We start from the raw sequence: 23,703 nt of genomic DNA on the forward strand, positions 1-23,703 counted from the left end.
ATTTCTGACAGCTCTGGGGGCTGGGAGTTCTAGACAAAGGCAAATCCAGGGTGTGGTGGGGGCCCTGCACCCTGCTTGTGAGAGATGATACCGCCCTTGAAGGAAAAGCGTGCCTTTGCAAGGGACATGTGTGGCTCAGCTTACTGCAGGAGGCCACGAGGAGATCCTACAGAGAGGGATGTCTGACACTGAGCTTGTTTATAGGGTACTGCGGATTCTTGCCATTACGGCTGCTTGGGCTTTTTCTCGTTTGTGCCTGCCAGTCAGAATGTGCCCTGGAGCTGAATGACACGTGCTCCCCTGCCCATCGCGGCTTACTCCAAAGCAGCAAGGAGGGGCTTCTTTGCCAGGAGTGTGAGACAGAGCTCCTAGGCACTCATGTGCAAGTTTTTCAACACTACTTCCATTTTCCCAAGCCAAGATGCATGTGAGATTTCTATCACTAAAAAAGCCAAAATCTCAGAAATCCACATTCATCTCAATTACATTTTATGCCTGTGAGCTGTAAGTTGGAATACGATAAGGGGAACCTGAACACACAAGAGAAAATGAACACGTATGTATAATTGTTCTCAACCAGAACTTGATGTGAGTTAAAGCAAGTAGTACTGAGAATTGGATTCATGCGTTCAGACTAGCGGTAAAGAAGAAATCAGACACTAAGTTCTAAAGAAAATCCACATTATCTCTGGGAATTAACCCGTGTCTTATGTGAGGCCAATCAATGAGAACCACATAGTTGTGGTTCTATGTGAGAGAGATCATATCAACACAAATCAAAGCAGCACACTGGAAAATACACAGAAGTGTAAAAAGTTCCAAATTATACATAGCTCTCAAAAGAATATTCGTGGGGCCAGCACTGTGGCGCAACAGGTTATCGCCCTGGCCTGAAGTGCCAGCATCCCATATGAGTGCCGGTTTGAGACCTGGCTGCTCCTCTTCTGATCCAGCTCTCTGCTGTGGCCTGGGAAAGCAGAAGATGGCCCAAGTCCTTGGGCCCCTGCACCTGCTTGGGAGACCCGGAAGAAGCTCCTGGCTCCTGGCTTTGGATCAGCACAGATCCTGCCGTTGCGGCCAATTGGGGAGTGAACCATCGGATAGAAGACCTCTCTCTTGATCTCTGCCTCTCCTCTCTCTGTGTAACTCTGACTTTCAAACAAATAAATAAATCTTTAAAAAGAATATTCATATTGCAAGTTATAAGAAATCTAAGTAAAACTGGCTTAAAAGAATGTAAGATTTCATGTTCAGAATCAGCCTGGTGATGGTTCTGTCATTGTTAGGGTCAGAATCTGTAGGGGGGTAAGAATCATGTGAAGGAACAAATAAGGGGTCGCAGAGTGAACGTAGGGGTTAGGTCATGATGACAGCGAGGGGGTGCATGTTGAGGGGCAGGGTTCAAGGGGGATAAGTGTCAGGAAGAGTCTGGTACAGGGACACATATATCGTGAAGGGAGCAAGCTCTCCATTTCACATAGATCATTAAGGGGGAAGGTCAGATTGAGGATCAAGGTCAGGGCCTCCCCCATTGCAAGTTGAAGCAAGTGTTGGGCTTGGCCAGTCCAGCTGTAACCATGATTCTTCATGCCAGGGACCTCTCTGAGCCTGAGATGACTGAGGTGTAAAATCAGGGAGTGGATCCGATGCCCTTTTCAAATTCTATAGGAACTGTTCAGGCCCTGTTCTCTCCCGAGGACTCCACACCCAGCGATTCTCAGCTGGAGGGGTTGCCTGGCCCTGGATAGAATACCGTGTGCCTAGGTGTGAGTTCCAGCTCTGTTCCCTCAGAGGCAGCTGTGATGCCTCAGGTGTCTGGGCCCCTGCCACTCACATGCGAGACCTGGCTCAAGTTCCCAACTCCCAGCTGCAACCCAGCTGAGCCCCAGCTGCTATGGGCGTGTGTGTAGTGAATGAATGAATGGGAGCTGTGTGTGTGTGTATGTGTGTGTGTGCACACCTCTCAAATAAACACACGTGCATAAACAATAAGTTCACATTCCCAGTGGACAAAATTCATGGTAATGATCTCACGTCTCCTAATTCAGAGCCCGCCTCTTCCCCTACTGGGAATCAATGCAACTCCTGCCTAATGCCAGGGGTCAAGGAGATTCTGTGGAACTTTAGTTTCCATCATTTGTACTGCAAGAATAAGGGGCAGGTGGTTTTTGCTTGGCATTTTTCCAAAAATAAAAATTGCAATATGAAATCTGTGTCTTCAATAATCCTCCATCCCTCACTCCCTAGGAGATCCCAAGGAGCTTCCTCGGGCTGTCATTTTCAGGTCTCTTCTCACCTCCCCTTTGGGAAGCTCTGCTCTCAAATCATTTAAAGATATTGATTATCTGCTCTGCCACGGACGCTGTTCTCTTGCTTTTTGTCCTGGTTGACTGTGCGTGGTGTCAGTTTTCAGATAAGAAAGGAGAGTGCTGCTAAGGCTCTATTTATAATACGTCCTTGAAAGCTGAGGGCAACTTCTGTGAGTTAACAAAACTGGCAGGTAAGGAGAGGAGACACAAGGCAGGGGTCATCCCCGGTGAGAACCACAGGATGAAATGGACAAGTGTGAGCGCGCACAGGTGCACTCCTTAGCAGTCTCACACATGCAACATCCGCATTCAAATGAGTGAAGAAGAAGGCAGCACAGAGATCCATGAAAGGAAGGGGCAATGTGTGAAACACGATGAAGACCCAATTCATATTTGGCAGGTGGAAACAAAGAGCAAAAGGATGGAAGGAGGAAGGGAAAGAGGAAGACAAGAATTCACAGGAACTGCAAGTTTAGTGAGAAAAACATGAAACTTGGAGTCAGGAGACCTTAATTTGAAGCCTGGCTCCAAATTTATTTGAAATCTGAGCTTGGACAAGTTTCCTGACCTTTCTGAATTTTGGTTTCTTCCTCTCTCAAGTGGGTGTAGTGTTTCCTTCCCAGCTAATCTCACAAGATTGCTATAAAAATAAAATGAAATAATGGCTATGGAAGAACTTTGTAAACTGAAAATACCAGCCACACAGGAGGCACTCGGCATCACTGTCACAGCAGGCTTATTTTTAGAGTGCTATCTGCCAGCCCCTGTGACATGCTCTATATTACAGCATTTAACCTCGCAACCATCTTGCAGATACAAACTGTTTTTATTCCTTATCCTTCTGTACGGATCAGGAATGGTAATTTGTAAGAGGTCATATGACTGCTAAGTGATCAATTGGGATTTGAATCAGGCCTGCCTGGAGACAACAGCCAATCTTTTGAACCATTCTACTTCCTTTCAGGCTTTAACGTGGACCCAGTGCCCTTTAACATATGCCAATAAAACAAGGCCTGCCTCCCACCGTTAAAAGATACCATACTAAGTTCCTAGGGCTCCCTTTGTTGTGAGGGTGGCCCTGGCTATGCTTGGGATCAGGTTCTTGTCTCAAGGAGAGACACAGGTAAAAATGAGCAGGAAAGCAAGATTAATTCAAAGTGAAAGCCACACTCAAGGAGTAAGTGTAGGCAACCTCAAGAGACAGACTTGGAATTAGTTGGGTTTGGGGCTGTCCTTTTAATTTATCTGGAGGTACAGGGAGAGGGCAGTATCTGGGGCAGGGACAGACAGCAATGAGGGCAGCCCATTTCTGTACCCTTTCTTTTGTCCTGGGCGTTAGGTGCATGATGAGAGTCGGTGTGCCAACCTAAAGGTCAAGGCAAGGCACCCAGCCTGAAGCCCTATTAGATATTTCCAGCAGGTGCTGGTTCTTAGGCACCAAAACCCCAGCAGCTGTGGTTTGCCCACAGAGGTGGGGTTTTGGTGGTACACAGGAGGGCTGTGGTGCATGTGTTGGAGATCCAGAGTTCTTCTTTGCTAGCCACCTCCCTGCCCACCTTACCTAGACAGAACACCATAGCCTGGGTCATTTACATAGCAGAAATGAATGTTCTCACAGTTCTGAAGGCCAGAAGTCCACGTTCAAGGTGCCAGCAGGGTTGGTTTCTGGTGAGGGCTGTCTTCCTGACTTAGAGTAGCTGCCTTCTCCCTGTCCATGCTTTCCTGCTGTCGCTTCCTCTCCTTGGAAGGCCACTATTCCAATAGAACTATGCACTGCACCCTTATGACTTCATTTAACTTTAATCACCTCCCTAAAGTCTCTGTCTTCAAATACAGACACACCTGTGCTAAGGTATTAGTATATGCATGTAAGGGGACAGAATTCAGTCCATAATAGACAAGGAATTGACAGATACTCCAGGGCGGGCACTTGGCCTAGTAGCTAAGATACCCACATCCCATATCAGAGGGCCTGGGTTCAAGTCCAGGCTCTATTTCTGATTCCAGCCTCCTGCTAATGAAGACTAGGGGAGGCAGTGGTGATGGTTCAAGTGGTTGGGTCCCTGCCATCCATGTGGGAGACCCAGATTGAGTTCCTGGCTCCTGACTCAGCCTGGCCCAGCCCCAGCTGTTGCAGATACTTGGAGAGTAAACCAGTAGAGGGCACATCTCAGTCTCTCTGCCTTTCAAATAAATTAAAAATAAAATAAATTATAAATAAAGTTTGTATACTTTTTCTCCTGCAAGGAAGAATCTTTCAATTCCATCAGTTCAACAGTGGCCACTGCAGCAAAAATTTTCCATTCTGATCCTGCCCAGATAAACTACTCTCCCTCCTAAAATGCCAAATGGCTCTGCTGTGAAGGAATGAAGTGGGTTTTGTGCAAAAACATTTAAAATGCTCCTGCTGCCTCCATCCTGCTCAAGAGCATTCTGAAGAAGCGGAAAGATCTGTCCCTTCTTCCCCTCTTGCCAGGCATTCCTATTTATAATTTCTGGCTCTAGCAGGCCCCAAAGACTTGAGAGTTTAAAAATCACTTGCGTGGCTTTGCAGCTTGTCCCCCAACCGCCACCTCCTCTGCTTCTCCTAGGTCACTGGAAACTCTCATTCCTGGTTCCCATGGCACAGGGAGGCATAGAGAAAGATTTGCAGCGAGCAGAAGTGCAGGTCCTTTTAAAAAAAGCCTCAGAGGAAAATACCTTGCGGTTTTACCCTTGTAGTGTTTCTATTTAGGTCTGCGCATAACCTAGCCCTCCCTGTCCCTGAAAACTAGAGAAAAAAGTTTCATGTTGACTTCATTCTCGAATCCTACTTCACAGGGTTGCTGAAGGGTCTGAGGGCAAAGAGGAAAAGGCCAGAGGGGTTTGTTGCCTGGGTGCCAGAAGCCATTACCGGGTTTTGCAATTCATGTCTCTGCTCCTGGCGGCATATGATAAATTACCAGCATCAATCTATCTAACAGTATCAGACTTCAAAACTTGTGAGCCATATGTTCACGAAATTGCTTTGTGCAAATAGATACTCTAAATATGCACTGATCTGGTACATTCCATGAGTATTTATCAAAATGTTCTCTTGTCTCCCAACACGTATATTAATGCTAATAATACTGAATAATACCAAGTTGCAGTCAGGCATAAGCTCCCAAACTGGAGCGAGTTTGAAAATTTATGGAAGCTATTTGTAATTATAAAGAAGAAAAGAAATAGTCCCAAAACCAGAAGGGTTTTTTGAAGATAGACAGGTTTGTATGTTGGAGTTTTTATAACTGGATGATAGAAAAGAGTTAGTAGTTGAGCTTGATTTATTTCCAGTAAAAATTCTGGTTTGGATTCAACCATCTGGAACAAGAATAAACATTCTTTACATTGGGACTCTTGTCTGTGGCTCCACCAACTAAGTCATACCTCACATTTATTCTTATACCGCTAATTTCACATTTTCTGGAAAATAAATTTTTTTTAATTTATTTGACAGATAGAGTTAGTGAGAGAGAGAGGGAGAGAGAGACAGAGAGAAAGGTCTTCCTTCCACTGGTTCACTCCCCAAATGGCTGTAACATCCGGAGCTGCGCTTCTCTGAAGCCAGGAGCCAGGTGCTTCCTCCTGTTCTCCCATGCAGGTGCAGGCCCCAAGCACTTGGGCCATCCTCCACAGCCCTCCCGGGCCACAGCAGAGAGCTGGACTGGAAGAAGAGCAGCCGGGACTAGAACCCGGCACCCATATGGGATGCTGGCCCGCAGGCGGAGGATTAACCTAGTGAGCCACGGCCCCAATAAATATGTTTTGAAAATACCTTTATTACAAAGACTTCCTCCCTGGTTACCATAGTCAACAACAGGAGTTCCAAGCTTCTGAAGACAAAGCAAGACTAATAATTGAGTTTTAAGCCAACATATAAGGACTTAGAAAGAAGAAATCTGGAGGAGACCGATGACATCAACAACACTAGTTGCTTAGACATTGTCAAGCTTATAGGTCATCATGGTTTTTTTCAGAGCTTTGGATTTGCTGGCTTTTATTCTAAAATATTTAAAACAACTTTAACTTATTTAATTTTGAAAAAAATTTAAATAGAGAAAAATACAATAAATATGTACACACCTTCCAACTACAATCAGCCAATGTTAACACTGTTGAACTGTTCTTCAAATCTTTTCTTTAAAATATATTACAGAGGCCGGCGCTGCAGTTCACTAGGCTAATCCTCCGCCTGCGGTGCTGGCACCCTGGGTTCTAGTCCCGGTTGGGGCGCAGGATTCTGTCCTGGCTGCTCCTCGTCTAGTCCAGCTCTCTGCTGTGGCCCGGGAAAGCAGTGGAAGATGGCCCAAGTGCTTGGGCCCTGCACCCGCATGGGAGACCAGGAGGAAGCACCTGGCTCCTGGCTTTGGATTGGCGCAGCGCTGGCCGTGGTGGCCATTTGGGGGGTGAACCAACGGAAGGAAGACCTTTCTCTGTCTCTCTCTCATTGTCTAACTCTGCGTGTCAAAAAAATATATATATGACAGAAATGGTAAAGGCAAAATCCACTCTCCATCCCTTGACAACCCCATTTTCCTGTGTACCTTTCCTAATTTGGAACATATTTTTTGGCCACAAATATATGAGGATCCTTCAAAGAGTTTGTGGAAAAAATCAACTGAAAGATAATCTTATTTTGGTGTAAAAATCTGAAATCCATGAATAATATGCATTTTCCATGAACATTTTTGAATACCTCCCACTTGTAGCAATCAAGAACATAGATGTTTCTTATGTATTTTTTAAAAGCATATTTAACTGCATCTTTTTTCAACTTAATGTTTTATTTTAGTGGATTGATTGAGGAGAGAGAGAGAGACAATGAAAAAGAGAGAGAGAGAGAGACTCCTATCTGCACTGTCTGCAATACACGAGGGGCTGAAGCCAGAAAGGTCTCCCACACGAGTGGCAGGTATCCAACTACCTGAGCTATCACCTGCTGCCTCTCAGGGTCTGCATTAGAAGGAAGCTGGAGTTTCAAGTTGGAGCTGGGAATTAACTCCAGGCATCCAAAGTGGTCTATCAGCGTCCTAAATTGTGTCTTAATTGCTAGACCAAAGCCCTGCCGCTTCTACTTAATGTTTATTCTGCATTATACTTTCTTGATTTCTTTCTTTATGAGTTAGTTGATAACATTTTGAAAATACTTACTTTTTTTTAAAAAAAAATTATATCTGGGGCCAGCATTGTGCTGTAACAAGTAAAGCAGCCATCTGCAACACTAGCATCCCATATTGGCACTGCTTCCTGTCCTGTCTTCTCCACTTCTCATCCAGCTCCCTGCTAATGGCCTGGGAAAAGAAGCAGAAGATGGCCCAAGTGTTTGGGCCCCTGTCATCCATGTGGGAAACTTAGATGAAGCTCCTGGTTCTTGGATTTGGCATGGCCCAGTCCTGGCCATTGGAGCCATCTGGGGAGTGAACCAGCAGGTGGAAGATATCTTCCTCTGTGTGTCTCCCTATCCGTAACTCTGAATTTCCAACAAATAAATGCATCTTTAAAAATACTAAAGCTAAAACAACTTATATCTCTTACTTTTCTTCCTTTAATTAGCAAAATAGGACATTTATAACGTTAACAAATCGAAGTAACCGAGAGACACCTGTTATCTCAAATCCACAGAATATTATCATAGAATACAGTCTCTTTGTGTCTCAGTCTAAGAACCCTGAAGACTAGAACTTGAGTTCACTATATCTGTTAGGAGAACCCCAGGAGGTTAGAGGTAGAGATGGGGTACAGGGAGGAAGCCAATACAAACGTATGATACTGAAAATGCCACTGGATAGGGACCACAGAGGTTTAACTCTATCAGGACATCGTGACAAGTACACACGATGCTGCCCAGAACTGTCTGTTTAAAAGAAGGAAGGGTTTGGGGCTGTGCTGTGGCATAGTGGGTAAAGCCTCCAGCTGCAATGCAGCATCCCTTATGGGTGCTGGTTCGAGTCCCAGCTGTTCTAACTTCACTTCAGCTCCCTGATTATGAGTCTAGGAAAGCAAAGCGATGAGGATGGCCCAAGTATGCACATGAGACACCTGGATAAAGCTGGCTTCAGTCTGTCCCAGTCCTGGCCTTTGTGGCCATTTGGGGAGTGAATCAGCAAACGGAAAATTTCTCTCTTTCTCTGTAACTCTGCCTTTCAAATTAAAAAAAATCTTTTAAAAAGAAGGAGGGGCTGGCATTCTGGCACAGCAGGTGAAGCCTCTGCCTGCAACAGCAGCATCCCATATGGGTACTTTGCTCACATCCTGGCTGCTTCATTTCCATGCTGGTTCATGTCCTGGCTGCTCCACTTCCAATCCAGCTCCCTGATAACGCACCTGGGAAAGCAACGGAAGATGGCCCAAGTGCTTGGGCCGCTGCCAGCCACATGGGAAACCCAGATGAAGCTCCAGGTCCCTGGATTCAGCCCAGTCCAGCCCCACCCATTGCAGCCGTTTGGGGAGTGAACCAGTAGATGGAAGATTTCTCTCTGTGTCTCTCCCTCTCTCTCTGTGTAACTTTGCCTTTCAAATTAAAAAAAAAAAAAAACCTTAAAAAAAAAAGTAGGAAGGGTGAACAACCATCTGCAAGCTCTTCTGTATGGACTGAAGAAGGCCCCTGACTATTAGCTTCCCCTTGCTTTGGCTTTACCATCCAGGGGCCTTGTGGGTATCAAGAAACGCTCAGAAGGAGAACAAGAAAGACAGCATACAATTCACTGGGCCTTGGTCACCTAGGGGAAGTCTGAGCCCAGAACCCTTAGGCCATCTGAACCCTAGCTTCCAGCTGGGGCCACAAAAAATGGACAATAGCTGGTGGCAGGATTCTGTCTTCCTTAGGAGTGCATCAAATTTGGCCATACCGAGTAAGCCTGCCCTGCCTGCTCCAATTCAACTAATAGTGGAGAAGGCGAGGTTTCCAATTCTTATGAGCTGTCTCAGAAAATTCCAGATAGCAGCTAATGAAGTCACTCATCTCTTACAGCACAAAACCCAACAAAATCAATTCTGTTTAGCCCACTTATTTTACTCCTTTCTTTCCCTTAAGTAAAATGAAAAAGTAACTGCCCAGCAATGTGAAGAACTCAACAACATCTTCATCGTTGGCCTGTGCTAGACTATGGTTAAAGGAACTCAACCGCATGCATTTCTAAAGTCCATCAATGTGCTGTAAGCTGCTGATCCCCTCCTTGTACCTAAAATGCCAGTTTATTGAGCACTGCTCTTCAAGGGGTGAGTCCCTACCCCGAGGAGCTGTCATATACCATACATGGTATCTCATTGTCACCCCTGGGCCATCATGGGACCAAAGGTGCAAGAAATGACAGTGTCCATAGCATAGACAAAGGGCAGCAGTGGGTACCATCGTGAGCTGGAGGGGAGACGAAGCTGGCAGGGAAGAGCGCAATAGCTCAAAGGGTGAGAGTGTGAAACCATGAAGTATCATGCACGAGCTGTTGATGATGAAAACTTTCAGAATCTTCACACTTTTTCTGGGAGTCTGTTGCAATTCTCCTTATGTGCAAAAGCCATTGATCCCAGTGGTCTTTGGAGTAGCTTCGTTGTTCCCAGCCTTCTTGCTACTTGTCATTATTGCTCAGATATCCCAAACCTATATGACAATCTGCTTGCACCTATCTCAGCCCTTCCAAAATTCTGCTGGGAGATATCACATCTACCAACTTCACCGTGGGAGCCCGTGCATTTGTCCTTGGCAGTGAACCCAGTTAACCACTCATCCCCTCAATCCAGAGGGCCATTCTCTGGTTGAGACAGGCCAGGTTTGGGGTACCAAAGGGAAGTAGAGGATGCCGGTAATTATCAGAATGACTTCAGCTACAGTCTCACTTTTGCTTTGGCTGTAAAAGGGAGACCTCATTCTTGGAATTACAAATTATGGTTAGAAAGAGACCTAAGAAAGCCATTCATCACTGGCAGGATAGGCTCACTTATCCAATAAAAACAGAAACCCTTTCACACTTTGCTAGAGGGCAGGAGAGTTTTCGGCATCATCCCCCTCATCTTCCTCTTTCACAACTAAGGCACCCAAAAATGAAATCTCCATCAGATCCTACAAAATCCTGAGGAGTCCCTTGGGAGAAAGGAAACTCTTTGTACAGTGCCTGTTGATTCCCGCCCAGCACAAATTATATCGTTTATTTATTGGTTGAGTATAAGCTGGTGTTATACTTGGAAATCACGAGTCAAGTAAATACAAAAGCCTGAAACCTTCTAAACTCTAACATCCTGTTGTGGGCTGGCCTTTTTTTCCTCAGTGATCTCAAACTTCAGGTAAGATCCTGTAACTGCTGAGGCTGGCTTGATTTTTGTTAATAAAGTTCAAATTCGTCTTTTATTAACTAGGTTCTACAGCTTCTCCTGAGCAGATGTCATAGCAGCATACTCTAGGAAACAAAGACTGTCACTTGTAATGGGTACCGCCAGTCTCTCACTTCCTCCATGCTCTTCCCCTCTGGCTGTCAAAGCATGCTTCCTTCCTAATTCCTCGTGCTTATGTAACACCCCAACATTCTTCTCAGGTTCTATGGAAGACACCAGAATATTTGCTCCAGTTGTTTTTTTTTTTTTTTTTTTTTTTTTTTTTTTTTTTTTTTTGGACAGGCAGAGTGGACAGTGAGAGAGAGAGACAGAGAGAAAGGTCTTCCTTTTGCCAGTGGTTCACCCTCCAATGGCCGCCACGGCTGGTGCACTGCAGCCGGCGCACCGTGCTGATCCAAAAGCAGGAGCCAGGTGCTTCTCCTGGTCTCCCATGCGGGTGCAGGGCCCAAGCACTTGGGCCATCCTCCACTGCCCTCCCGGGCCACAGCAGAGAGCTGGACTGGAAGAGGAACAACCGGGACTAGTACCCAGTGCCCCGACCAGGACTAGAACCCGGTGTGCTGGCGCCGCAGGTGGAGGATTAGCCTAGTAAGCCATGGCGCCGGCCTCCAGTTGTTTTCTTAAAGAACTCTGTACTGTATCTATGCATGGAAAGTTTTTTATAAAAATTACTTCAAGATATAACTTATTCTTGAATTACAAACTAAATACAACAAAAAATTCCTTTATAACTTTGGTACAGTAACTTTTTCTAGATTAAAAATATTATCCAGGGATGGGCATTTGGCCTAAGGGGTTAAGACAGCAATTAAGAAACCTACATCCCTAATCAGAGTGCCTGGCTTGATGGTTAGCTCTGGTTCCTAACTCCATGCCCTGTTAATTCAGATCCTGGCTGGCACCGCGGCTCAACAGGCTAATCCTCCACCTAGCGGCGCCGGCACACCGGGTTCTAGTCCCGGTCGGGGCGCCGGATTCTGTCCCGGTTGCCCCTCTTCCAGGCCAGCTCTCTGCTGTGGCCCAGGAAGGCAGTGGAGGACGGCCCAAGTGCTTGGGCCCTGCACCCCATGGGAGACCAGGAGAAGCATCTGGCTCCTGCCTTTGGATCAGCGTGGTGCACCGGCCGCAGCGCACCAGCCGTGGCGGCCATTGGAGGGTGAACCAACGGCAAAGGAAGACCTTTCTCTCTGTCTCTCTCTCTCTCACTATCCACTCTGCCTGTCAAAAAAAAAAAAAAAAAAAATTCAGATCCTGAGTTGCAGCAGTAAAAGCCCAAGTAGTTGGATCTAAGTCACCTATGTGGAAGATCTAGATTGAGTTCCTGGCCCTGACTGTGGACCAGCCCAACTCTGGCTGTTGGAGGCATCTGGGGAGTGAACCAGTGGATGAGAGTTTGCTCTCTCTCTCTCTCTCATATAATTTTTCACAAAATGAAATATAAATATTAGCTAGGTGTGTTTTTTCAAAGATTATACTTTGTAAAAAAAAAGATTTATTTATTTGAAATGCAGAGTTACAGAGAGAGGTAGACTGAGGTCTTTCATCCACTGGTTCACTCCCCAAATGTCTGCAAGCACTGGGACTGCGCCAAGCTGAAGCCAGGAGCCAGGAGCTTCTTCTGGGTCTCCCACATGGGTGCAGGGGCACAAGGACTTGTCCTGTCCTCTGCTGCTTCCCAGGTGCGAGAGCAGGGAGCTGGATCAGAAGTAGAGCCACAGGGACTCAAACTGTGCCCATATGGGGTGCCAGTGCTGCAGGCCAGGGCTTTAACTGGCTGTACCACAGCGCCAGCCCCACGATTCTACTTATTTAAACATTATGTTCAAGCAAAAGCATCCAGGACACTTATGTTTTTATAATTCTTAAAGGAAAAAAAAATTTTTAATTTAACAATAGTTGTTGTTGTGCTGTGTGCTTTCTATAGGTTCTCTAACAAATCATTTTGTAGGTTAACCTACTTGGTCCTCAAAACACCTTTATTAGCCAGGTATTTTGTCTTCTGTTTCATAGACAACGAAACTGATTATTGAAGTACTTCACTTACTTGCCCAGAGACTAAAGCATTGGAAGTGGGATTAGAATGGGTCTGTGTATATGATGGTCAACTTTATATGTCAATTTTGGGGTGATATATATATATGCTCAAGTTTTTTCTGAGTGTTTCTTTTTTATTTTTATTTATTTTTTTATGTGATAGATAGAGTTAGACAGTGAGAGAGAGAGGCAGAGAGAAAGGTCTTCCTTCCGTTGGTTCACCCCCTAAATGGCTGCTATGGCCGGTGTGCTGCGCTGATCCGAAGCCAGGAGCCAGGTACTTATCCTGGTCTCCCATGCGGGTGCAGGGCCCAAGGACTTGGGCCATCCTCCACTGCCCTCCCGGGCCACAACAGAGAGCTGGACTGGAAGAGGAGCAACCAGGACAGAATTTGGCGCCCGTATGGGATGCTGGCGCCACAGGAGGAGGATTAACCAAGTGAGCCATGGCACCGGCCATGAGTGTTTCGTTTTTTCAAAAGAGTTTGTTTCTCTTTATTTATTTGAAAGGCAAAGTGACAGGAAGAAGCACATACACAGATACCTGGGGCTGGGTCAGGCCGAAGCCAGGAGCCAGGAACTCTATTCAAGTCTCCCACATAGGTGGCAGGAACTCAAGTACTTCAGATTGCCAACGTTTGGCCTTCCCATCTCCGTAAGCAGGTGAGCTAAGTCCTTATCGTCTTTATCTATGTGTCTGTACCTACATCCTGTCAGTTCTGTTCCTCTGGAGAATCCTGCCTGATCTCTGATGAATACAGCATGATTCTAGAAGTCAGAGGTAGAGCACCTGTACCTTCCATGTACCATCTCAGTATGAGAGGTCTTGTAAAAGTACACAAGAAATGCATATTGTGAAAAAGCTATGCATTGACTTCAGTTTATCTTCTTGTACCAAAGTGAATTTATCTTTTAATTCTGTTGATGCATGAACTTTCTAAAGTTCCATTCTATATACATCCATATGTAATTCTACCCATTGTCTGGGTTAGCTGAAGTGTGGTGCTGGGTAGACCAAGCTGTACAAACTACACTGTTAAAGCCTGAAGTGGCACCCTGTGCATAGCAGTATTTTGTGACTTTTCACGAGACATTTTCATAAGTCTGACAATATCATCTCACTTTGGTCCTTGTTTGGAAATAGTAATGAATATTAATAAGTGCTCAAGGCACGGTGTCTCCTTTCTTATGAGTCTTGTCTCATGAGTAAGTGAGCTTTTAGAAAGTTTGAATCCTAAAGGAAAGATTGGAAGGTGTGGGTTTTCTGTAAGCTTGGGTACAAATTCCCGAGCTACTGCTTTTCTCTGTAGAGAGATGGGGAAGACCTTGAATTTTCTAGAGAGAGACCATTGTCAGCCAAGAACAATGTGTCACAGCAGAATTAAGTAAGTCCCATTTTGTAGACTATTGAACAGAGGCATCCTATCTGCTGTCTGTGGTTATTAGTCCCAGCCAGCCCATCTGCTAACGGCTTCGTTAAGCTTTTGTGTTACTCTTATCAGGACCCCAAAGCACCAGGTAGCCAAAACTGTCAGTATAGGGGCTGCAAATCAAAACAAAGTGAAACTCACTCCTCCACTTGAAAAAAAGATAAGTCTAGACTTTTAGAGAATTGGTCCTTATATAGATCAAATACTATCCCAAGGAGAAAAGGACTTTAAGTATGTTGTTGAAGAATCATAAAATTTCATATCAGCAAGGTAAGTAATTTAGAAGTAAGCAAATAAAAGGACAGTCTAAGAAGCTTAAACATCTACCCCGAGACTTAGATGGAATTCCTGGCTAGCTATTGGCTTTGGCCCTGGCCAAACTCCAGCCTTTGCAGGCATTTGAGGAGTGAACCAGCAGATGGGAGCTCTGTCCGTCTGTCTGTCTGTCTCACTTTCTGACTCTTAAATAAATAAATAATACTAGGCTCATGAGCCGAGATGGTGCGAACAGGGCAGAAGAGTATCACCGATTGCAGTGGTCAGCTCTTGTCCATGTAGGTGAGACCTGTACCTCTTCTGCTAGGAATATATCATATTTTTTCTCTAGGGAAGCCCCCTTCTCCACATGGAAGCCCTGTTTTTCAGGCGGGGACTGATCTACATCCCAGATGCAGGGCAAAACATACAGGCCAGGGCTGGCAAGCCTGAATATTCCTCTGCTTCCCCTGACACTGGGCAGGTCATGAGTACATGATCCAAGCTGGGCCAATCACAGACAGGGCTGGGGCTTGTGTTTTTTCTTTTTTCTTTCTTTTTTTTTTTTTTTTTTTTTTTTTGACAGGCAGAGTTAGACAGTGAGAGAGACAGAGAGAAAGGTCTTCCTTCCGTTGGTTCACCCCCCAAATGGCCGCTGCGGCCAGTGTGCTGCGGCTGGCGCACCGCGCTGATCCGAAGGCAGGAGCCAGGTGCCTCTCGTGGTCTCCCATGTGGGTGCAGGGCCCAAGCACTTGCGCCATCCTCCACTGCACTCCCAGGCCACAGCAGAGAGCTGGCCTGGAAGAGGGGCAACCGGGACAGAATCCGGCGCCCCGACCAGGACTAGAACCCGGGTGCTGGGGCCGCAGGCAGAGGATTAGCCTACTGAGCTGCTTGTTTTGTTTTTAACAACTTAACAAAAGGCACTTCTTTCCAACTGCAGTGGTGCCGATATCCACTTCCATCACAATTTGGAGATAGCCTGGATAAGGCGGAAGTAGACAGAGGGAGTAGAACCAAAAGATGAAGAGATTGTTGAAGACACTGTGATGATGAAGTCTTAACTTCCAGTCCCTGAGAACGTGGCCTTATTCAGAGATAGGATTAATGTGGGTACAATTAGTTAACATGAGCTCATTAGGGGGGTCCCTAGTTCATCCTGACTGGTGTCCTTATAAATGGGGGAAGTTTGCATATGAGACTTCCTTGCAGGAAAAACACCACAGAAACCTAAGGGGAGGGCAGGGGGTGCCGCCACATGATCCCTGAAGCTACAAAGTCAGGCAACACAGAAGGAACCAACCTTCCCGGCAGCTCTTTAGAAGAATTTTTAAAATGTATTTATTTGAGAGAGAGAATCCATTCACTTGCTCACTTCCCATATGCTTACAGCGGCAGGGGCTGGAACAGGTCCAGACTGGGAACTGAGAACTTAGTCTGGTTAGTAACAGGAACCATACTCCTGGAGCCATCACCACTGCCTCCCAGGGTCTGTCTTAGCAGGCAGCTGGAATCAGGAGCCAGGGCTGAGACTTGAACCCTAGTACTCCAATGTGGGACAGAGGCACCGTAGCTGCTAAGCTACAAAGCCTCTCCCCTTGCCAATATCTTATCTTTGGACTTCTCAGCTCTGGAACTGCGTGGGAGTTGCTTTGTGTTGCTGAGGCCCCAGCCTGTGGCACTCTGCCCTGCATCCCCAGAGCATCATTACAGAGCCCTGAGCTGCCTTGCCACCAAGGACTCCTCCTAGGATTTCCAGTTTCCTGAACCAATAGTCTCACATTTCACTTAATTTAACTGATTGATTTTCCAGCACTTGCTATCTAAGATTTCTTACCAATACTCTATCAATCTACAGACCTTCAGGGGTGCCAGGGTGTGGTGCTAAAGGAATGTCACCGAAGAAAGGCTGCAGCAGCTAGGGATTTTTAAAAAGATTTATTTATTTATTTTCTTGAGAGAGAGAGTTACAGACAGAGAGAGGTCTTCCCTCTGCCAGTTCACTCCCCAAATGGCCCCAATGTCTGGAGCTTGGCTGATCTGAACCCAGGAGCCAGGGGCTTCTTTCAGGTCTCCCGCATGAGTGCAGGGGCCAAAGCGCTTGGGCCATCTCCCAAGGCTTTCCCAGGCCATAAACATAGAGCTGGAATGGAAGAGGAGCAGCCAGAACACCAACTGGCGCCACAGGCAGATGTTTAACCTGCTATGCCACAGCACCGGCCAGGAGCTGGGGATCTTAACCAGAGGAAATGGCCACTTACAGAAAGAAGCAGAAGGAAGAATAATGCTGTCTTCACTTAAGCTGCATGAGGGCACGGACGCTTTCTGTGTGGCTCCCTTGCCTGGCACATATTTGCCACTGTATAAACATTTGATGAAAAATTAAAATCTCACAGTCTTTTGTTGCAAGCAATAGGATTAGACCTAGCCAAAGCCAGGAGACCAGGCCTCCCACATGGGTGGTAGAATCCCAGCTACTTGAGGTTGTCTCCTAGGATCTGCATTAGCAGGAAGCTGGATTCAGGAGTCAGAGTTGGGTGTTTAACTCAGTTTCTCTGCTGTGGGGCGAGGTTTCTTAACTGGCATCCTAACTGCTAGGCCAAATATCCACTCCTGCGGTTATTTTTAGTGATGCAGAAAATACCACAGTTCACCTATGCCCCCTGCTGCAGTGTCCAGTAGGAATCTAATATCTGCATGCCAATAGGCGAAATCACAAGCGGAAGCATTTTTTCATCCAGCAAATATTTGAGTGCCTACCATGGATTAGCATTGTTTCTAGAAGCTAGAAATATAGAAAAGGACAAGATAAACAAGTTCTTGTGGAGCTGAAGTTTTAGGGGCAAGACTGCCAATAAACACAAAACAGCAACATATGAAACAAAACAGGATTAGGTGACCAAGAATGACTGGGGGCTGTCATAGGTGGAGTGAGACACGGGAGGCATCTCTGAGCAATCGTTTGAACTGATATTTAAGCAGCAGGATGGCGCCAACCTACAAAGAATCAAGAAACTGCATCCAGGAGCAGGCGTTTGGTGTAGTGGTTAAGGCACCATTTCGGACGCCCACACCCCGTATCAGAGGGCCTGGGTTTGCGTCCCAGCTCTGCTCGAGAGTCCAGATTTCTGCTAGTGCACAACCTTCTACCCGTGCAGGAGATCCATATCGAGTTCCTCCTCCCAGCTTCAGCCTGGCTTATTCCCAGTAGCCACAAGCATTTGGGGCATGAACTGGTAGATGGGAGAGCTCACTCGCTCTCTCTCTCTCTTTCAAATAAACAACATAATTTTTTAAAAAAATTGCATCCAAAGCAGAGGAAATAGGAAATGTGAAGGCCCTGCTAGGCAGTGAGTTTGGTCTTACTGCCGAGAAAGGACAGGACCAGGCTAGCTGACTGGGAGGCCTCAGTAAATTATTAGCGCCCTTCGTTCCTGCGTGTCAAATCTAAGTAAGCACAGATGACTCCCTAGTAACCACAAGATAGATTTTTAAGAGCAGACTCTGGCTGTATGCAGTTATGAAAATCTATGAAACCAAAAGAAAAACTCAAGAAAGGATCACTGTTTTTTTCAATTATTAATCACCTTATCAGAAAGAACTATGTGGCTACAGGTCAGCTTTTAGGAATTGCTATGCTAAATGGCTCTTTGAGGGCCCCAAATGACTTAATCAGCAGGAAGCTTACATGCACCAAACTCTAAGACCCCTGCCTCAGCCTCTGTTTTCACTTAAAGCATTAAATCATCAGCATCTCTAAATTAGATTCCAAACACATGCCTACTTTTGGATAAAAGGCAAAGTCCCATGCTTCCAGCAGACGTATTTTATGTTTGGCAGAAAGAAGAAAAAAGGGGGGTAATTGTAGGACCGACTGTAAGTGAAGGCTCTCAAAGGGTTTCCTAAAAATGTTTTAGAGAGGTGAGGCTGTCTTAAGCACCAAAAAAGAAGAGAGAAATTAATTTCAGAAAACATCTGCAAAAGTTTTTGTCTGGCCCAGAATCTCAGGAATGTCGCTGTCATGGATTCTTCTTAGTGTGGATGAAATCAAGGGAAGTGGGTAGGAGAGCTTTCTATCACCCTAAACAGCAGTCACTGCCTTGCCATTTAGGCGAAATATCACCAAACCAGTGGTTCCCTTAAGGTTCTTGTTATAGGCACAGCAAAATGCTGGCTGCACTTACGCTGGAGGAGCTACACATTTTTAACCCACATTGAAAGAAAACAGAGATCATTCCGTTTATTACTCACTTTATGGAGAAGTTTAATAGATGAAATGCATTAGCTTAAAATCAAAGGAAGGAAAATTGAAGGTTTTCACCATCATCAGGGCAGCCAGGCTGCAGGACAGATTGAATGGAATAATATTTGTTAAGCACTTAGAGGCATGTGGAGAGATTAAAGGGATAGGTCCCTAGAACTTTATTGCAGCTTTTGTATAGTATTTGATAAAGGGCCTTCACAACTCTTATTTCACGTGATCCTCCTCATAACCCTTATAGTTAGCATATGAGTGAGGATTCCTCCAAAATGTAAATGAAAGAAGCATGTCTTAAACATGCGTAAGCATAAAAAGGAATTTATTGACTAATATAAAGTAAGTTGCATTCAGGACTGGCTATTTCCAGAGGTCAAACAACCTCTCTCTGCTTCTCTTCCATTCTCATTCTTCTCACTTCATTGTGTCTGGATTCCTGTTTTTTTTTTTTTTAACATGTTAAAATCATGGGGCTAGTGTTGTGCGTGTAATGGGTGAAGCAACCGCCTGCAATGCTGGGATTCCAAATGAATACCAGTTCAAGTCCCGGCTGCTCCACTTCCAGTCTAACTCCCTGCTAATGTGCTTGGGAAAGCAGCAGAAGATGGCCCAAGTGCTTGGGCCCCTGCCACCCAAATGGGAGACCTGGAGGAAATTCCTGGCTCCTGGCTTCAGATCAGCCCATCTCTGGCTATTCTGGCCATCTGGGAAGTTAACCAGTGGGTAGAAGATCTCTCTTTCTCTCTCTGTCTGTCTGCCTTTCAAATAAATAAGTAAATCTTTCTAAAAATCCATGTTAGAATCATTTTCTGGTGTTGCTCATGACTTCCTAAAGCAATTCCAGATGGAGCAGATATCAGATGTAGAGGAGTCTAACTATCTCTACTTTGGCCATGGACTCTTCCTTTGAGTTGGTCTCCATGAGCAATGGAACAGTTTCTCATCATTGCCAGGTTTGAATCTGTGGCCACACCAGTAGCCAGGCAGTGGAAGTGATTGACAGTTCAGCCAAAAGTGCTTGGAATTAGGGTTGGAGGTACTAATACAGCAAAAGGAAGAGGAGTGTTAAGCCAACAAAAGCTACAAGTAGGCAGTTACCAAAACAAGGGGGCTTCAAAAAGTTCATGGAAATGTGTATTATGGAAAATTATGCATGGATTTCAAATTTTTAAATTTTGACTTTTCTATGGACTGCCTGAAGTACCTTTGTATTATCAGGCCCATTTTGCAGTTGAAGAAACTCTAATGATGAATTTGATCAAGTTAAAAAATGTGTTAGGGGCACTGCGGCACAGCAGTTTAAGCCACTGCCTGCAACACCAGCATTGCACATGGGTGCCAGTTCAACTTTTGGCTGTTCCACTTCCCATCCAGCTCCCTGCTAATGCACCTAGGAAAGCAGTGGAAGATAGCTCTCTTGTGCCACCCACATGGGACACCTGGTTGGAGTTCCTGGCTTCCAGCTTTGGTCTGGCTCAGCCCTGGCCATTATGACCCCATAGAGAGGGAACTAGCAGATGGGAGATCTCTCTCTCTGTATCTCTCACTCTCTTGCTTTCAAATAAATAAATCTTTTCTTAAAATACGTGCTAATGATTGCTTCAGATTTTTTTTAACAAAAGCCTTCTTTTTCATAAGGTAGATGAAGTTTCAAATGCACAGTAACACACTGAATTAAACTCATATCAAAGTAAAAATGTCTATTACAAGATCCTTCTCTGAGAGGCAGTCTTTTTAGGGGACAAGTAGAGTATACACCTATCTAAAGAAGGAAACAGACATTGCAGTTGGGAGAGTTATAAGTCCTTGTCATTCTCCTTCCAGATTGAAAACTTTTTGAAGGAAAAATCCGCAACTTCCCCTCTTTTATTCCCTGCAGGGCTTGGCAGATGACAGCACGCAGCAGAAAATGAGAGCCAAAGAAAGAGAAATAAATTAGCACCCTTGGCTTGTCCTCTTTCTCTGGTACATTGATGTGAGCTCAGCATATCACCTTCAATGCTACGTCTGTCTAATAGACAGGACTGACCTTCTCTATTGGCAGAAACCGAAGGTGTTTGACAAGGATTTGAGAGCAGAGCAAATAACCTGGAATCATGAATTCACAGACTATTTGAGCAGAGTTTTAAATATCGTATGTTTCAACTCCTCAAATTTTATATATCAGAGAATGGATACCAGAAAATGCATGCCACACCCCTAATTTTCTAGGGGGTATGGGCAGTGGGAGGGGTATGTAGGCATCTGTCCTTGGTCCTGAACCACCCTCCATACATGGTCACTTTTCCTAATGCTGAACACTTAGATTCCTGTCCAACCTCTCTGGGTGCTATGGATCTTGCTTTTCAAGAATGATTGGGGAGGGGTGGGTGCTGTGGCATAGCAGGTAAGGCTGCCAATGGCACTGGCATCCCATATGGGTGCTGGTTCAAGTCCCAGCTGCTCCACTTCCAATTCAATCCCTTGCTGGTGTGCCTGGGAAAGCAGCAGAGGATGTCCCAAGTCCTTGGGCTCATGTATGCATGTGGAAGACCCAGAAGAAGCTCCTGGCTCTTGGCCCAGCTCTGACTGTTACAGTCATTTGGGGAGTGAACCAACAAGTAGATCTCTCTCTCTCTCTCTCCCTCACCCTCTCCCTCTCCCTCTCCCTCTCCCTCTCCCTCTCTCTCTAACTCTGACTTTCAAATAAATCTTTAGAAAGGAATGATGGGGAAAAGCTAAGTCACATACTACTTCAGAGAAAACAGAACTGAGCCATGTATCATGATATATACATTATTCCAAGTACTTTTGATAGTTCTCTCACTTCTCTGATAATTATTCACCTTGTCTTTCCCAAGATTTGTGTATGACACCCAAAAAAGCAAGCTGATTTGCTCCAACTTCACAAATGGACTAGAGGTCCCAGTTTTCCTTAATCTTTCTCTGTTGTTCCCACCCCCACCCCCAACACACCTATCTCAACTAGGATCTGAAAATGCCATTCCAAGAGTCTCAATACCAAGGCATTCTCATCCTGCTTAGAAGTCTTTGTACTATTTATGACTGCATGACAAAGCGCCCAAAACTAAGGGACTTAAAATGACAGATATGTATTATCTCACAGTTCCTGTGGGTGAGGAATCTGGAAGAGCTTAACTGTAAAGTTGGAAATCAGGGTTTCTCATGAGGTTGCAGCCAAGATGTCAGCCAGCACTGCTGTCAATTGAAGGCTTATCTGGCTGGAGCAGCAGAAGCTATTTCCAGTGTGGCTCATTCACAGGGTGGTAATTTGGTGCCGGTTGCGAGCAGAAAACCTGTTTCTCACTAAGTGAACCTCTCACCCAGCCACTTGAGCATCCTCCTTACATAGTAGCTGGTTTCCTGGAGATCGGGCAGTCCATGAAACTAAGGTACAAGAAGCAATGTCTTTCCTGATCTAGTGTCTACAGTCACATGTTGTCATTTCCATTGGTTCAACAAATCAACCTGATCCAAGGGTGTGCACACTGGAGGCACGGGTCATTGGGGTCCATCTGGTAGGTTGATGCCCATGGGCTCCTCTACACATCCTTATCACAGCACTGGTACCCCCGCGTTAGACCTCTCTCTTATGCATCTTGCTGTAGACCACCCAGTTACCACCGCTAGTACCACACTCCTTGCTAACAGAACCCTGATTTGGTTCACGTATTATGAGGGAAGCACTTTGTCCAGGGGTCAGGAACTGTGGCCTAAGGCTTGTTTTTATCTAGCCCGTGAGCTAAGAATAGTTTTTACATTGCTAAAAACTTTAAATAATATTGAAAAGAAGGAGCAAGCTTTTGGATTAGCAGTAAAGACACTACATGGGTTTCCTGCACCCCCTATGGGAGTGCCTGAGTTCAGGTCCAAACCCTGTTCCTGAGTCTGGCTTCCTGGTAATGTACACACTGCAAGGGAGAGGTCATGGCTCAAGTGATTGGGTTCCTGCCACCCACATGGGAGACCTGCATACCTGCATTGAGATTCTGGCCCCTAGCTTCGTCCTGGCCTTGCCTCAGCTAATGCAGGCATTTGGGAAGTGAACCAGCAGATGACTGATATCCCCTCCCCTCCCCTTCCCTCCCCTCCCCTCCCCTCCCCTTCTCTTCTCTCTCTCTCTCTCTCATCACACATAAGTAAATAAATAAACTTTCTTTTTAAATTCAGAGACACATCATCACAGACCATGCACTTCACTAACAGCTGAAAATATTTGCTACGTGGGCCTTTACAGATAATGTTGGCTGACTCTGGACCATGTCACGGATGGTAAGCTCATATTAAACTATCCCTGAAGGATTTAAGAATGGCCAAGTGTCCCAAATCAGACCTGTAGGATATAAGAGAAGGCACTGGAACACTTCTGGAAAGGATTTTTCTCACTCAGAAGAAAAGAGAATGCATGTATCCGAGGAAGCTGCTTAGGCCCTTCACCCCTCCTGTTTTGGGGTTTTCTGGTGAGAAGGGAGCTGCTGCAGCTGTTTTGTAACCCCAGGAGGAAAGGCAAAAATATTCTGAAAAAAATCACCCAGATATCTGACCTTTTGAGTTCTTCAATTAAAACCCACTCTAGGTTTCTAGTACATGAGAAAATTAAAGCTACTTGAAAGACATTTTTCTGATCATTTTGTAAACTGCAGTTGAAAAAATTTTCTAAATGAAATATATCTCTCCAGAAAGGGAATTTTAGAGGGCACAAGTCCTACATATCACAGAATTCCCTTTTTTTTTTTTTTTTTTTTTTTTTTTACAGTTTGGCCTGACATAGAAGAAAGTATTAATTGAGTTTATGCGGTTTCTCAAACCTAGCACTGTTGACATTTGGGACCAGACAATGCTTTTTAAATTTTTAAAATTTATTTATGATTGCTTATTTCAAAGGCAGAGAGAAAAAGAGGGACAGAAACTGACGGACAGATCTTCCATTCACTGGCTCGCTCTCCAGATGTTTATAACACTTGTTGGGTACAGGCGAAAACCGGGAGATGGGAACTCAATCGTGGTCTCCAACATGAATGGCCGGGACCCAGTACTGCCTTCTATGCTGCCTCCCAGAACAGACATTAGC

Source organism: Oryctolagus cuniculus, chromosome 10 (assembly GCF_964237555.1).
Source record: "Oryctolagus cuniculus chromosome 10, mOryCun1.1, whole genome shotgun sequence".
Lineage (NCBI taxonomy): Eukaryota > Metazoa > Chordata > Mammalia > Lagomorpha > Leporidae > Oryctolagus > Oryctolagus cuniculus.